We start from the raw sequence: 14,718 nt of genomic DNA, 5'->3' as shown, positions 1-14,718 counted from the left end.
ATGACGTTTTTCTGGCGTTTAACTCCAGACAGCAGCATGTACTTGGCGTTCAACGCCAAGTTACGTCGTCTATATTCGCGCAAAGTATGGACTATTATATATTGCTGGAAAGCCCTGGATGTCTACTTTCCAACGCCGTTGAGAGTGCGCCAATTGGACTCCTGTAGCTCCAGAAAATCCATTTCGAGTGCAGGGAGGTCAGGATCCAACAGCATCAGCAGTCCTTTTTCAGCCTAAGTCAGATTTTTGCTCAGCTTGCTCAATTTCAGTCAGAAAATACCTGAAATCACAGAAAAATACACACACTCATAGTAAAGTCCAGAAATATGATTTTTTCCTAAAAACTAATAATATTTAACTAAAAACTAACTGAAACATGCTAAAATCTACATGAAATTACCCCCAAAAAGCGTACAAAATATCCGCTCATCAAGGACCGGCATTCATCATATGTATTTCTTATGTGCTTGTTTGCTTTGACTACTTGAGTTTGCCTAAATATATAATATGCCCACTTGCTTCTTGAATTACTTATATATACTTGAATATTATCTGTGTTTTACTTGTTTGCATTAATTGTGATTGTCTGGTGTTGAGGAGGTTAGGTAGGCAGTAGCGATCGGATTGCACAGAGGTTAGGGTGGCGAAGGCTGTGGGATACAACGGTGTGATTAGTATTAGTTAGAATTCCTCTAAGTTTAGATAACTCGGTTTATGGTTTAAGTTCTTTATGTATTTATTTATTCTGTTCTAAGCTTGAATACCTGTATGCGATGTGAAGTTCTAGGATTGCCTTCGGCGTCCCGGGGCCTTACATCTTACATCATTGGACACTGTTACCATACTGAGAACTTCCGGTTCTCATTCCATACTTTGTTGTTATTTTTCAGATGCAAATCACAACCTACCTCGGTAAGTTGTTTGGTTGGTGACAGAAGCGGAGGATCCGGATACCTTTTGGAGTCTTTTTGGTTTGGTTTGTATTTGTCTCTCACTTTTGTATTTTTGTTTTGGCTTAGAGGCCTGTATTTGAGAGAGAACAAATCTTGTATAAGCCATTTTTAAACTTTAGTTCCTCTTGTCTGTATGTTTGGCTTGCCGGCTTAAACTCCACGAGCCATGGCTAGTTTCTTATGATATTACACTATTATATTATTATCTTTGTTTATATCACATCTGTTTTCTTGTGTTTTAAGTTGGACGCTTCATTGGTTCGCTTTGCGCTTTTAAATCCTGTGTTTGAGCTATATCCTTCATCAGGCTTCTAGATTATATTATTTCTTATATATATATATATATGTATAAGCCTCAAAACTATCGTAAACTCTGATTAACCTTTGCTTTATGGCTAGAGGTAAAGTTTAGGGTAATTGGGGTGTTACAATAGTCATCTCCTTGCATGGAAGATGAAACATGTGGAACTCAGGTCTCCAGCTTTCTATCAACGCCAAGGCAAATGGCCAGTCGTGCTCGAATTCAACCATATACGCCAAATACTCAATCCCAACTCGTCTGAGATACGACCTAATCTGCTCTAACAGCCGTCTCATCAAATTTTATATGGTGCCTAAGATCCGAGATGCCTACCAAATGGAAATAAAAAATAAAAAAGGATGGTGAACACAAAAAATAATAAATTCACTGTTTATTAATTACAATAAAATAAACAAGAGTGACAAAAGTGTACCACTCGATCAAGTCTGCCAGCAATGTGCTCAGCCTGATCCAATCTGTAAAGCATATCTTTGTAGCCCAATAACTGCTGCTCCATCTAACCACACTCTAGTAAAATAAAATAACATATACTAAACTCAGTTCCTTTCACATTAACTAAATTCTTAAAAAACATATTTAAACCAACTAATTGTCTACCTTACTTCTTAATTATTTTATAAACTTACCAATTAAAATTTAACCTAACTACATGAGGCCGCCAACTAACTCTATAAACATACTACTCAATAACTACTTGAACCCTAAATTTTACTAATCATGTTTTTTTCCAATCTAATCTATCTAATTATTCCACTAATTATCTTCTAATTCACAACCTAAACTAACTATTTTGACTAAACTAATTAACAATTCACTAATAACTTATACTAATTAACATGTTATAAACAATAAACAGCAACTGTACTTAAAAAAATAACATAAAAAACCTAACTAACATGTTATATACTCTAACTAACATGTAAACAGCGAATAATAACTCTAAATAACATTTAGATAGTAACTCTAACTAACATGTTAACAGTAAACAATAATTCTAACTAACAAGTAAACAATAAATCTGTAGCTCTAACTAACATACAAACACTAAACAGTAACTTTAACTAACATGTAAACAATAACTCTAACTAACATTAAAACAGTAACTCTAACTAACATATTATTTACTGACCTAAAACTGACGATGTCGTGGATAGCGAATTTTACGGACGTCGAAAGACAGAGAATCTCATACAGAAAAATCTAACTATCACAAGTGAAGGAGGAACAAAGTGAATTTGGAGGAGAGATTTGGAAGGAAAGTGACAAATGAGAATGACCCCACGTTTATATACTCTGCCGAACTCAACCTAAAGTTTGCTGGGGGTACAGTGAATTCTATATATATAGAGTTCGTCGGGGGTGCGGCAAACTTGTCCTAAATACCCAAAAAAAATTTATATTCTTGAAATTAAAGTTAAAAATTTCTGTTTGGGAAAATATTAATTTTTTAATTTTATTTAAAAAAATCCAATTAAAGTTTATGTTTTTATTGAATAATATTACAAATCTACATTCTAAAAAATATTTAATGATTCATTACACAAAAAATTACCTTTTACATTAAAAATCCTTCTATATTTATCGTTTTTAAAAAAATGTTTTTGGAGCACTTGTTATTAATTTCATTGAGATCATAAAGCTTTTCCATTTAAATTTTATAAGAGAAATTCTCCACATACAAGCATTTTTTTATACAAGTCTTTACAAGTGTACTTTCTTCTTCTTCTTGTGCACGTTCTTCTTCCTCTTCTTCTTCTTCTTCTTCTTTTCTTTCGTTTCTTGCCTTCTCTTTCTCCTTCTTCAAACATTACTGCACGTTTTTACTGCACGTTCTTCTTCTTCTTGCTGCACGTTCTTCTTCCTCTTCCTCTTCTTCTTCTTTTTATTTTCTTTCGTTTCTTGCCTTCTCTTTCTCCTTCTTCAACCATTACTGCACATTTTCACTGCACCTTCTTCTTCTTCTTGCTGCACGTTCTTCTTCTTTTTCTTCTTCTTCTTCTTCTTCTTCTTCTTCTTCTTCTTCTTCTTCTTTCATTTTTTGCCTTCTCTTTCTCCTTCTTCATTTACGTGCTTTTCTCTCTGTTTTCTTTCTTCGTTATTCTTGATTTCCATTATTTTTTGACACATCAAGCTTTAAAATCGTTTTTGAAGAAGAAGAAGCAGCAGGAGATGAGGAGGAGAAAGAGAAAGAGTTCTGAATTATGCATAAGGTGTACTTCAACGAATTTTGGATGTATTTCTTAAATTCTTTGGGTGTAGTTTTTGTAATCCTTTTGGTGTATTTTTGTAATCCTTTGGGTGTATTTCTATAATAATTTGGGTGAATTCCTTTAACCGTTTGGATGTATTTCTGTAATCTTTTGGGTGTATTTCTGTAATCGTTTGAGTGTATTTCTATAATCGTTTGGGTGTATTTCTGAAGTTCCATTATCTTCAAATTTGGCAAGAAATTCGTTTTCATGGAGGAAGAAGAAGAAGAGTCGTTTATAATGCATGGTGAGTAGCGCACTTTAAAAACAGGAAGTGATTAAATAACGTACGTTTATTTACTCTTAAATGTGGAAGTGTAATGCGTGTTTTTTGTTGAGCTTGTACCAACTTGTAAGACTTGTAAGCTAAAAAGACTTGTATGTGTAGTAGGCTTCATTTTATAAATTATTTACGTAGCTACCTCTTGTTAGCATTAATGGTGATATTATATAGCTAAGTTATTTTAATAATTAAATTCAATTAAATTACTCTAAGTTTATTTGACCAATAAAAACTGGTTAAAGAAATTAAAAAAATGTAAACAAAAAATGGATTGTATTTACAAAAATACTTTGTTCAGCAAATATTTTTCTAGCACTAATAAATAGTAGATAAGAAACGGATCTTGTTAATAAGTGTCTTAAAAACAGTTTTTAAGAATATTATAGTTAAGACTTAAGATATTTAAATAAAGATATAAATCAAATGCAAATTTTTATGTTTTTTATACATTAAATATATTGTAAAAATAAAAAATCACTTTCAGAAGGGCTAAAAAAATCATATCTAATATGGATATGATTCGTAAAATAAATTTTTAATATTATCTAAACTTTTTAAATGAACGATTAATTTTTCTATGTTTAAAACTCTTATTGTGCTCATTCTTATGGTTGACTCTCCAAGCAGAATGAAGAACTTTCGACCAGTCAGTCTCTGTAACGTCGTGTACAAGATAGTAACTAAGGTGCTGGTAACCCGTTTAAGACCTTATTGACTGATATTATATTTCCAAATCAGGGAGGCTTCATTTCTGTTAGAGGAGCTCCTGACAACATCATAGTGGCACAAAAAGTCCTTTATTTATTGAAGAGAACGAAATTAAGAAAGGGTGCTATTACTTTTAAGATAGATATAGAGAAGGCATATGATCGGATCGATTGGAGGTTTTTAAACTACACCTTGAGTAGCTTCGGCTTTCCTACCTCTACTAGAAGTCTTATTATGAATTGTATTCAGGCGTCATCTCTTTCGATATTGTGGAATGGGAATATGTTAGATAGTTTTCAGCCCAATAGAGGGTTGCGACAAGGAGACCCCATGTCACTGTATTTATTTGTACTTTGTATGAAAATGCTAGCTTGCTTCATATCTAATCAAGTGGAGTTGGGGGCTTGGGACCCGGTTGCTGTTTCTCGGGGAGGGCCATGAATCTCCCATCTCATATTTGCAGATGACCTTCTTCTTTTTTGTAAAGCAAGCAAAACACAAGTTCACCAGGTAATGCATTCTCTAAACTTATTCTATAAGGCATCGGGCATGAAGGTGAACATAGATAAGTCCAAAGCTGTTTGTTCAAAGAGCGTGTCCAATACTCATAGAAATGTACTGGTTGGTGTATCTTCTATCAGATTTGCTAATGAGTTAGGCAAGTACTTGGGGGTCAACATCAACCATCCGCGGGCATCTCGAGCGGCTTGCCTGGAGGCGGTGGAGAAAATAAAAAGAAGATTGTCTAGCTGAAAGGGTCGGCTGCTTAATAGGGCCGGCAGATTATGTCTTATAAAATATGTGGCAACGTCTCTACCTATATATCAAATGCAGGTCTCCCTCTTCCCCAACAAAGTGTGTTCTAAGATTGATTCTGTTATTCGTAATTTCTTATGGAAAGGAAGGACAGATGAGCGAGGCTTAAATTTGTTGAATTGGAGTACTGTGATCACGCCCAAGAGGTATAGGGGCCTTGGTGTTCGCGACACTCAATGTGTTAATACTGTCCTCCTTGGTAAACTAGTTTGGCAACTCTTCCATGGTAGGAACAAATTATGGGTGCGCATTATGCTAGCTAAATATGTTCAAGGAAGCTTGGGGCTGGATCTTCAATGCCCTACGCAATCCTCGAGCATATGGCACAACATCACAAAGACAGCTAGTAGGCTTAAAAATGGCTATATTTGGTGCATTGGTTCTTTAACTCAATCTTTCTGGTATCATCCTTGGAGACCGTCGAGGCCTTTGGCTCCAGAGATCCCTTTTGTGCATATTTCAGATACTGGTCTTTTCCTAGGTGACGTGTGGTCTGGGAGAGTTTGAAATTTTGATCATCTTTATACTGTGTTGCCTGAGACCCTAAAACTAGATATTACAACTTACAATCCTATAGTGCTGGCAGATTGTGATCCAAACTGGTGTTGGGGATCTAATGTCTCAAAGACTTACTCAATAACGGATGATTATGAATGGCTCCTTGATAGAAAGGTTGCATGGGATACAAATGAGAATTAGTTGTGGTTTTGGCATTTAGGAATACATGAGAAGGTCAATGGGTTGATTTAGCTCATCTTGCATGGGGCCATCCCCACTGCTAGCCTTCGTTAACCAAGACGCTTAACAGCAACGGATCTTTGCCCCAGATGTAATGAAGCACCAGAATCTGTAGAACATTGCCTCAGACTTTGTAATAAAGTGAGCCCGATTTGGGAGAGCTTGAAGGTGGGAATGCAAACTTGGGATGCCGCCTTGGATTTTCAAAGTTGGCTTCGTCTAAAACTTCGGGCCAACGAAAGAATTTTTGCAGCAGGTCTTTGGTGGATTTGGAGAAATAGAAACAATGATATCTTTAATCAGAAATACATTTGGAGCAAGGAAAAAGTTCTTAAGCTTATCAGGCACTCTGCAGCCGAGTATGCTGCAATCAAGCGTTCTAATTAGGTAACACACCATCCCTCTTTATGTGATTCATGATGTCCTCCCCCAATCAATGTTGTTAAACTAAATTGCGATGCTAGTCTTTTGGAACAAGTTCAACTGGCTGATTTTGGGTGTGCTATTCGGGGCAGTACGGGTAAATGGTTATTGGGTTGTTTGGCAAGCATTCCAATAGGAACTATTATTTGGTGTGAGATATTCGCAATTTGGAGGGGTCTTTGTCTGGCTTGGGAAAGTGGTCACAGGGAGGTAATTTGTGAAACAGATTGTCTAGAAGCTTATCTCTTGATTAAAAAGGATTCATCTCAAATGCGGAGAGAATACACAGACCTTTTTTTAAAAATTTCTGAGATTCTACAGCGAAATTAGGTGGTTCAAGTTCAATTGATTCAACGAACAACGAAATTGGTAGTTGACCGTTTAGCTAAGACAGCGGCTAATCATTTTCGTCTTTATACTGAATTTTTAATTTCTTGTAATATTATTGATCAGACCATTAGAAAGGAAATGATATCTCCATCTTAGTTGCTCTTTATTTTTTATTTTATCAGACACCAAAAAAAAAATGAACGATTACTTATAAAAAAAATATAATAAAATTGGATATACTAAAATGAACATGTCACGACTCACGACCTTTTATATTGATGAATTAATTAATAAGGATGTATAAAATGAGAGGAAGAGGAAGACGATGATGATTGAAGAAGGAAGTGGACCCCTATATATGTAGTACTAGTTGTCGGTTAAGTGGATGGTCCCATTGGAATATAACACTGTTTTTCTTACTGTCTATCTATGTAGCACATAGCAGTCCCAATCCCCAATAACTGGTTGTGTTTGGCGATGTAGGGTAAAAGCAAAGAAAGTTAAAAAGAACAAAATGTTTCGTTGGGCATGCCTCCTAATTGTTTTAAATTGGTAGACACACCTAAACACTAGTAGCATACCACCCATTTTTTGATGTGGTACTATTGAATCTAAATATAACATGCAACATTATATGTATTAGGGCAAAGGCCAAATTTTAATTTAATTTTGAATATTTTATTTTAGTCATAAAAAATTTCAAATATCTTATTTAAGTTTTAAAAAATTTTTAAATAAATTTAATATTATCTTATTATTAATTTTGACACGAATAATTAACATATTTAAAAGTCAATAACATTTTATTTCAACATGTAAGTAAAATTAATTTACTAATTATCACTAAAGTAAAAGATTTTTTCTTAATTCTAAAACGTTGATAATTAATTAATAGAATTTTTGGGTTTTTAACAAAAATGAAGTTGAAAAGAAAAAGTATTATAAAAAAATTTTGGTTATTTTTTTTAACACAAAAAAATATAACTTAACAATAATATTATTAGTATTTATGTTATTTATTCTATTAACGTTCAAAACTAAACATGAAAACCAAATCGTACTTTATCCTATGTATTATCATCCTGTGGTTAACCTAAACTTCTTCACCTCTTCTTAGCGTGACTGCCTCCTCTATTAAGAATCTAATATTTTTTGGTAGTTTTTAGTGGAGAAACAGAGACAAAAAAATTGAGACTGAGAAATAAAAATTAAGAGATAGAAATTGAAAAAAATTTTAGTATTTTATTTGGTGTAAAATAGGAGACAGAAATTGAAATAAGAATGATACTCTAATTTAGTTTGCACAAAAAATAAAATTGGAATTAATTAATTAAAATAAGGATATTTTAGATATAAAATATTATTAAAATTTTAGTTTTTATCTCTAAAAATTTTAGTCTCTAACTATGTTTCCACTTTTTGAAAATACTGAAATACTGGAATTCTGAAAATAAAGACAAAAATTTTAGTATTAATCTCTAAACTAACAAATATAAACTAAATTTTAATATCCCAATCTCTATCTCAATACCTCAAAACAAACATTACCTATACCTTCCCTATTAACATCCCATTGATGTGTATTTTAGTATTTTTCTTATCCAAGCCAAAAACCTCAACTTAAATCTAAAAACATACTAGTTATATTTTTAAGTGTTTTTCTATATATTGAAATATATTATATTGTTAATAATATTTATTAAAATAAATTATTATTTTTCTAAAAATATTTCAACACTAATAATTTAATAATAAAAATAAAATAACTTAATTATTGATATTTATTTAAAAATTTATATATTTTATAAACACTCGCTCTTCCTAAATACCTTTCTGTCTCCCTTTTCTAGTTTTCTCTTCTCTCCTTTCCTTTCTCATTCTACTTCTCACACCCATCATCTTCTTTCTTGTTTTTCTTAATTACTTACTCGACTTCTTTTAAATGCACACACCATCTAGATTAATAATATTGATCTGTCGTTATAATTCGGACTAATATTTGAATAATGAATTATAATTCCGTTATGTATTATAACATTTTCGTTTTTAAAGTGATAAAAATCATAACATAATAAAAGATATTTAATAACAAAAAAATATTAATAAAAAAATGTCAAAATTTATTTATTTTTTACTTTATTTAATATATTATATAATAAATAAATATTAAATAAAATAATTTAAATTATTTGAGCTGACTGATTTTTATCTCCTTATCATTATGGATAATGGCCTAATAACTTTGTAGGGTGCACACCATTTTACAACTATAATCTAAGACGACAAGGAAAAAAAAGGTATGAGCATTGTTCTTTGATAAATCTTATTATTAAAAAATATTCACACGATAAGTTTGAGTGTGTTAACTCATCCTAGGTAAAGTATATCAAAACAAATTATTTTAAAATAGTATATAATTTTTGAGTAGTCAATATTAATCATTTTTTAAATTTTAAATTTTAAAATTTTGACTCACTGAAAAATAATAAATTTTTGGAGATATGCAGATCAGATCCGATTCATGAACACCCATAGTTTTTAGACACTTTTACAATTGAAGTAATTTTTTTTAACTTTATGTAAGATATCTTTATGTATTTCATTGACTTTTGTAGTTTTGTACATAGATATGAATAAATTATTATTTTAGTCTAGAAAAATCAATTTTTAATAAAATAACAAAAAATTTGATATTTAAGATCAAATTCTAGTGGATATAAGCAACAAAAATTTTTTCCTAGTGGACATATTACATATTTATAGAAATTTTAAGAAGAATATTCAGTGCTATCTCCTTTTGTTGATGACAAAAGAAAAAGAAAATAAAAGAAGAGAATTCAAAAATATTCATAATCTTAGCAGAGCAAACGAGTCTTAAGAGGAGTTAGATTAGTTGCATATTGTTTACATTATTTTGGTTATATTATTGATCTGTTAGCCATAATTCGGCCCAGAAACACCTATAAATTAGAACCTGAAAAGTAAATAAACACATACGCCAGCAAACATAATGTGTTTTTCCATCTCAATAGACTTTTCTATAAGATCAAATAATACTCGAAGCAGTTACCTGGAAATCAGGACAATATCACTCCACGATTCCGCAGATACTAATAACTGCCTATAGCACAATACTCCTATAAAATATAAACTACTTAGTATGTTACAGGTACGCTATTCACTCTGAGCATTGGAGTGCCTTTGCAAGTGCCCATCGCTGCCATTCTTAACGTTGCATTTATTTTTATTTTTGTGGACAGAACATGACACTGAGACAGAGACACTAAAAGGTATTCTTTGTATATTGTGTTTGGATATATTGTACAAGACACTAATGTAATATCTTATATTATGTTTAGATAGACATGGACAATACTAAAATATTATGTAAAATGACTAAAATAGACATGTGATTCCAAATTTTTTGCATCAAGTATAAACTAATTTAATAGAAAATGAGAGTACGAAAGATTACAAGAAGAATTGGTTTATGAACCAACATGGTAAAAATGGTATTGAAGTAACAAAATTAAGAATAAATAAAGTAATGTAAAGTAAAAGAGTAAATTAAGCCTCCATTAAGTAAGCAACATGCCATAGAGAAGAGAATGAACGATAAGAAGGAAGGAATTATCCAGCCAAGTAAGAAATTCTACAAGAAGAAGAGAGTACTTGAAAAAAAAGAGAAAGTAGAAAAATACAGAAATAGAGAAAAAGCATGGAAAAGAGAGTACCTCTCTGAGAACGACGATGTAGAGAAGAAGCTCAAATTAGGAAAAATAAGAAGGGGTAATAGTAGAATAATAAAAAATATCTATGGACAAAAAGAAAAAAAAATTTCATAAAAAAATCCATGTCCACTTTCTCAAATCTCGTGTCCATCATTGTTGAAGTGGATACAAATTTAAAAAGTGTCCCGAAGACATGTTCAGTGTCAATGTCTCTTCCTCCAAATACTTTTTAAACATACGTTGTCAATGTCTCTGTGTCCTGTTTTCAAAAGCAAACGCTAACCAAGAACCTGACGTATGCTTCATCCAGTCCAAGAAAAGGCAAGTTCAACTATTGAGCAGGACGAACTATACCATGGAGTTGACTATCTACACAAAAACATTTGGCACCCACAATGAGCTCAAAGTTTGAACTAACCTCACTATCATATTTCCACCTCGTTTTTACCTTTTTTCTTACAGGACATAGTGTATGGCAGATGAATGGAGCAATCTTCCTCCTCCTCCCACCCAGGCCGAACTAATGGCTATCAATGAATCTCTATAGGCAAAGAGCCAACAGATGGCCGATCTATTGCATCAGAGACAAAACACCCGAAGCAAAGACGAAGAGAACAAGGATCTTGAATACAAAGATGAAGAGGACGTTCATACGTCGGAAGCTAAGCCCACCGTGACAACCACCACAAAGCAGATAGTAAAGAGGACCAACTCGTTTTCAAAACACATCATGGACTTTCAGATGCCCAAGAACTTCACCCTGCCAACAACGTTGAAGCCTTATGATGGAATCGATGATCCTAACATACATGTCACCAAATTCTACATGGTGATGTTCATGAATGGTGCATTCGACCCAATACTCTATCGTACATCTCCTACCTTTTTGGATGGTGCTGCCTTGATCTAGTTTTCTAACTTGCTTGTAGGATTTACATCAAGTTTTGATGAGCTGGCCAACCTTTTTATCAACAACTTTGTTGTGTCAAAGATATATATGTACAACTTAGATTACCTAAGTACTATAAACCAAAGACAACATGAAAACCTCAAAGACTATATAACAAGGTTTGTAAAGGCAATCATGGAGATACCCAACCTCAATCTCGAGGTCCATTTACATGCATTGAAAAGCATACTACACCCAAGAAAGTTCCAGGAAACCATAGTGGTGATTAAACCGAAGATATTAGCCGAATCAGAGAAAAAGCAAGCAAAATTGAAATAGAAAAGCTCGGACAAATTTGAATGGCAAAAAGGCCTAACGTTAGCAGAGAAGAAGACAAACGAAACAAATACCTGAGTATTAAGACGGGCCAAAAATCATTCAAGCTTACACTAAAATTCAACACATACATCCTTATCAACACCGAAAGAGAAGACATCATTAAAGACATCCTACACTCTAAACTAATCAAACCACCAAACAAGGCAGGACATACTAGGACCAACGATATGTGGATAAATCCAAGTATTGCACCTTTTATTAAAAATATGGACACACTACAGTACTATGTTATAGCAAAAGACCTCCTTGAGAAGCTAGCTCACCAAGGCCTGCTAGACAAATACATTGACGGTCGAGGACAACGGAAAAATAAAGAAGACCTCGACCAGCACTCCAAATCAAATGACAATTACAAAGACAAAGAAAAAAAGGTAGACAAAAACCCTAACTAGCCTCATAGAGTTATTAACTGTATTTCTGGTGATTTTGCAGGTGAAAGATGTAGCAACTCGGCTAGAAAGAGGTCCTATAGGACCATGATGTCAGTTACTGTTCATACCCTGGGTCGAGCTATCCGACCCGGGATGTTCTACAGACAAAGCGACCGACCTCTTCAGGTCAGGACAACCCGACCTCTTCTCAAAAAGATCGACCAAGTCACAGGAAATCCCAAACAAAGGGCCCAAATAGAGGAACACGTCCCAAATCCAAGGGCAGCCCAAGCCCGAAGAGATAAAGGCGATTCCCTTGAAGATAAGAGGACCCCAGTCAAAGATAAGATAAAGATAAGATAAGATAACTAACTTATCTTATCTTTAAGAGGTCACTCTACACTATTATAAATACACTGGAGCACCCAGGTATAACTCATACTCTGATTCTACTCAATACCTGCTTAATACCCTTGCTAACTTAAGCATCGGAGTCCCTTGCAGGTACCCCACACACTCCGGAGACGAAGGATCAGCACCATCTCCAAGTCGGACACCAACAGCCCGACCAATACAGAAGATCTCATCCGAGATCGACCTATAGTTTCAGGTAACCCTCAGAACATTGGCGCCATTGCCGGGGACCTGGAAGTCATCCCAGCACCATGGTGGACGACCATGACAATAACCACGACTCAGATCTAGAGGATAGAACACCGCACAAAAAAGCGGACACTACACCAAAAGATACTCCCCAAATCAACAAAAAGAACTCCCCAAACGAGGGAGCCCTGGATACATTTCAAGATCAGTTAAAACAACTTGAGGAAGAAGCTCTATGCCAACGAGAGGCTGAGAAGGATCTGCAAAGAGAAATAAGGCGACGTCGGGAATTGGAGAACAAACTCCTAAAACTTGAAGCCGATGTCAAGACTAAAGCCGGGCGATCCACTCCCGAAGATAGCACCCGTAAGGAGCAAGATCCATTCACGAAGGAGATCATGAAGACAAGAATCCCGAAAGACTTTAAACTCCCAGACATGACCTTATATGACGGCACCACGGATCCCAGCCATCATCTCAGCAACTTCAGGAGCAGAATGTATCTCACAGACGCCTCAGATGCAGTTCATTGCAAAGCCTTTCCAACTGCTTTAACAAAAACAGCAATTAGATGGTTCGACAACCTCCCTCCTAGATCCATCTCAAGTTTCGACGACATGGCCAAGAAGTTCCTGGCCAGATTCTCCATCCAAAAGGACAAAGCTAAACATGCGCCGAGCTTACTGGGAATCAGACAAGGAGAAAGGGAAACCCTGCGCAACTACATGGAGAGATTCAACAAGACATGCCTGGATATACAAAACCTGCCAACAGAAGCTGCTATCATGGGCCTCATTAATGGCCTGCAAGAAGGGCCCTTTAGTCAATCTATATCAAAAAAGTACCCCACGTCTCTGAATGAGGTGCAAGAATGAGCGAAAAAGTACATCAACATGGAAGAAAATTCCCGATTAGGAGAAACCTCAAAGGCCGGGTTCACCTCTCGGGATAAAGACAAAGATTCCAGAAAGAAAGAAGATCTCCATGGAGAGAAAATAAAAAATACCACAATTACACCCCTCTTCGGGTGTCTCTTGTGGATGTCTACAGAGAGGTTTGTAACACAGAAAAAATACCACCAGAAAAAGGAGGAGGAAACCGGGCTGAATATTGTGAATACCATCGGATCCGTGGGCACTCTACCAATGAGTATTTTGACTTAAAAAACGTCATAGAAAAGCTCGTACGAGAAGGAAGGCTAGATCGATACCTGGCCACCCATGATGATGAACAAAGGAAAAGAAGAAGAGCAGAAGATGTCGGACCAACTGCGCGATCGTCCCGGATGCCAGAAAGGCATGTCCACATGATACACGGCGGATTTGCCGGGGGAGGAATCTCCAAATCCTCTTGAAAACGACATCTCAAAGATGTATACCACGTCGCAGAAAAGAAGGAAGCACCCGACATCCCGGCGATCACTTTTACCAAAGAAGACGCATCCGGCGTTGCGTCAGGGCATGACGATCCCATTGTCATTACTATTATACTGGCAAATGCAAATCTTCATCGCACGTTGATAAACCAGGGGAGCTCTGCCGATATCTTATTCAAAACCGCTTTTGACAAACTCGGCTTGGAAGAAAAAGAACTCAGAGCATATCCGGACAGCCTGTTCGGGTTAGGAGATACCCCGGTTCAACCAATGGGATACATCCTGCTCCACACAACTTTTGGAAAGGGAAGTCAGTCAAGAACACTCAAAATAGATTACATCGTCGTTGACGTAAGCTCAGCCTACAATGCCCTAATAGGTCGGACAATGTTAAATCAACTCGGCGCAATAGTCTCGACTTCGCATCTATGCATGAAGTTCCCAACTGTAGAAGGAATAGCCACAGTAAAGGCAGATCAGAAGATGGCGCGCCGCTGTTACAACGAAAGTCTAAACCTCAGAGGCAGA

The 14,718-nt window shown here is 35.0% G+C and overlaps 1 long non-coding RNA gene across 1 annotated transcript in view; it reads left to right on the top strand.

Annotated features, from left to right (window-relative positions):
• Nucleotides 1–1,089, top strand: part of LOC110276540 (uncharacterized) — a 17,231-nt gene extending 16,142 nt beyond the window's left edge. The window contains exon 3 of the long non-coding RNA XR_002369239.2: nt 891–1,089. This is a non-coding gene — a long non-coding RNA (uncharacterized LOC110276540). The remainder of the gene's footprint in view (nt 1–890) is intronic.
• The last annotated feature ends 13,629 nt before the right edge of the window (nt 1,090–14,718 follow it).

Source organism: Arachis duranensis, chromosome 10, assembly GCF_000817695.3.
Source record: "Arachis duranensis cultivar V14167 chromosome 10, aradu.V14167.gnm2.J7QH, whole genome shotgun sequence".
In the NCBI taxonomy this organism is placed as follows: domain Eukaryota; kingdom Viridiplantae; phylum Streptophyta; class Magnoliopsida; order Fabales; family Fabaceae; genus Arachis; species Arachis duranensis.
The sequence above is the reverse complement of the archived record's forward strand: the minus strand, read 5'-3'. Positions and strand labels throughout refer to the sequence as shown.